Genomic DNA, 3,566 nt, shown 5'->3' on the forward strand with positions numbered 1-3,566 from the left:
AAGCTATAAAATATTTGAAGGTATGTGAATGACGATTCACCAATTTCCACCAAGATAAATGAAATGTATTATTAGGTTTTGATTGGTTTTGAAACTCCTAGATCTTTGAGATTCATTGAACTTTTCAATGGCATATTTCAATCTCGAGTGTGCCCTTCAGGTTTTGTGACTGGGATGTCGAGGATCACAAAACAAGGTGTGAATAACCATGCAAATATATTTGGTACCCTTAACTGTTTACCCCTCAATCGATGTGTCGGTTAACCACACACGCTCCATCGATACTATGATAAACATTAAGTTACCCTTTGCCTACCGTGTTAAATACGAGTTAGTGTGTCGGTTAACCACACATGCTCCACTAACGACTTCAAAAAGTGCAAAGTGTAATTTCATGGATGCACCTTATTCACTTTTTCCTAAGTAACTAAGATTGGGTATTTATAAAAGGTTAAGTTACTTAGTATTTATCATTAATACTTTTAATGAAGGGAGAATTATAGTCCTTGTCCTACCCGTTCGGCTAACGACCCTCCACCAGTCAAGGAAGCGGTGGGTGAGAGTGGACACCCATTAAACAACCATTTTATAGGCAGTAACCTTATACCCCCCTTATAGACCGGCTTCGTGAATGAGGCCTACTAACGGTAAGACTGAATTTACTCTTATACACTAATATAAATATTATTAACTTATAATATTATAAAGTATAAGGGTTGAATTTTAACTTTTAAAATTCTAAGGGCTAACTTGGAATTAAAGTATTCATAAGTGAAATCTTTTTCAAATTCCAAAACTTGAGGGCAAGTTTTGAAACTATTCAAAACTAATTAATTCCATAACTTATGAGTTTAAAGTAGTTTTAATTAAAAGACTCTTCAAGTTCCATAACTTGAGGACAAGTTATGAAAGACTTTAAACTAATAAAAGAATGTAACTTTTCTTTATTTTTTGTAACTTATGGAATTAATTAAGGTTACACATTTTATTACTGAATAAAGTGACTCTTGAACCTCCATAACTTGAGGACAAGACTCTTCATTTTTGTAACCTTTGCCAACTTTTATGAGTTTTATGAAACTTAAATGTGACTTTTCAAATAGCTTTAGGACAAGTTACAAAAACACATTTTAGAATCAACTCTTAGATTAAAATAGATTGAAAACACATAATCAATTAACTTATCTATTAATCTAAGCAACTCATATGAACAAAGATAATTCACATAAAACTTTTTCATGTAAATAGCATAACTTTTAAACTAATACAAAACATGAATCTATTGACAATTATCTTTGAAATTGGATTAGCATGAACATTACCACATCAAAAACAAGTTTATAAGTTCGAAAACAACTTAGGGTAATGCTCTTAGTCCAATTCCAACCAAAACAGCAAACAGCAAGCTATCAGCACCCAAAACTCGTCGAGTTCCTTGAGAAACTCGTCGAGTTCATCCCCAACATGAAGAACTCGTCGATTTTTTTGGCATAAACTAGTCGAGTTTTATGTTCTGGACAGATTCAACTTTGAAAAAACACATTTGCATCAAGTATAAGAGAAAGCAAGCCTAGGCTCTGATACCACTGTTGTGTTTTGAGCATTCTAACACTCCTAAGTGTACATGCAACCCTAAATACCTTGGATCTATGTTTTCTCTATTATACATGCAAATATGAACTTTCCAAGGTATTCATCCTAACTAGCATAATAACATTGATTCAAATGAATATATCAAGTTAGAATTACATACCTCTTTGATGTAGATTGTCTTCATGAAGCTTGAGTGCCTAGTGCCCCATGTGTGACACCTCAAATGGTTCACACAACACCAAATACACTTGGAATAGATTAGAGAGAAATCCACACTTCATGAAAATCGGCTAGCCCTTTCTATCACACATAGTGGCCGATTTTCTCCAAGAATAAGATCATTATATAGTTAGGGTTACACCATGTAAACCCTAATTGTCATGGCCTTTCATTTCCATGATACATGGGTACAAATACACCATGAAGCATCTTATGGGTTTTAGCCCAACTTGACAATCCATGGAGCATTAGCCCACTATATAAGTATGGATGATTTACACAATCAACCCATATATTTAATTAGTCTTCTTTTGATCACTTAATTAATCCTAGATTAACTCTTGATCAATACTAATTAAATCATCTTATTAATATATTAGAACTTATAATATCTTAACCAAACTTAATTGTTATTTCTCTCATTATAGTCTATCCAAATGCATGATGTCATGCAACCCAAATGGACCATGCCGGGTCGGGTCAAGTCTTACCAATTATATTTATGGACTTAGACATTAATCCAAAAGTATATAGGTACTTTTCTTGTGACTTATGTATCTGCTTTGGTGTTATTTGACTCGGGTGCGAGTCAATCCTTCGTGTCCTTATCTTTTAATCGACGCATTAGTGTTAGACGCGAGGCGTTGAGTCAACCTCTGAGGGTATCTATAGCTGAAGAGCATGTTGTTTTTGCCACTGATGTGTTTCGGGGATGTGTGTTAAAGATTTTCGGTATTGAGTCCCTATAGATTTGGTACCGATAGCGATGGGTGATGTCTGTGTCATAGTGGGCATGGATTGGTTGAGCCGGTTTGGAGCTGTGATTGACTGTGAGCGTCAGTTGGTGACCATACAAGACCCTAGTGTGGGAGTACTTACTGTGTATGATGAGGTACCAGATCTGTATCAGCTTTATGATCTGTCGCTAGGGCGAGGCGGAGTCTAAAGCAGGGATGCAGGGGCTTTTGAGATTATGTGATAGATAAGAGAGTTGCCACTGAGAGGACAAGTTTTATCTCTGAGGTCCCGATAGTGTGCGATTTCCTAGATATTTTCCCAAAGGAATTGTTAGGTGTACCTCTCGAGAGACAGGTGGAGTTTCAGATCGACTTGATTCTGGGTGCGGCGCTTATTGCCATGGCACCTTATCGTCTTGCACCACCCGAGATGTAGGAGTTATCCTCGGAGCTCCAGGAGATGTTGGGGAAGGGTTTTATTAGGCCGAGTAGCTCACCATGGGAGCATCGATCCTTTTTGTCAAGAAAAAGATTGGCTCACACCGGATGTCCATCGATTACCGGGAGTTGAACAAGCTGACGGTCAAGAACCATTATCCACTACCGAGAATCGATGATTTTTTTGATCAGTTGTAGGGGGCGTCTTGGTTCTCCACGATTGATTTGAGATTTGGGTATTATCAGATGAGAGTTTGCGAGGAGGATATCCAGAAGACGGCCTTTAGAACTCGTTATGGGCACTACGAGTTTGTGGTGATGCCTTTCGGACTCACCAATACACTGGCAACGTTCATGGATCTCATGAACCGGGTGTGCAAACCCATGTTGAACAGGTCGGTGATTGTGTTCATCGATGACATCTTGGTATACTCGAGGTCCAGAGAGCAACACGAGGAGCATTTGCGGGAGATTCTTAGGGTGTTGAGGACAGAGAGGCTTTATGCCAAATTCTCCAAGTGTGATATATGATTACAAGGGATCCAGTTCTTAGGACACCTCATTAACCAGAATGGTATT

This window comes from Lactuca sativa, chromosome 1, assembly GCF_002870075.4.
Source record: "Lactuca sativa cultivar Salinas chromosome 1, Lsat_Salinas_v11, whole genome shotgun sequence".
In the NCBI taxonomy this organism is placed as follows: domain Eukaryota; kingdom Viridiplantae; phylum Streptophyta; class Magnoliopsida; order Asterales; family Asteraceae; genus Lactuca; species Lactuca sativa.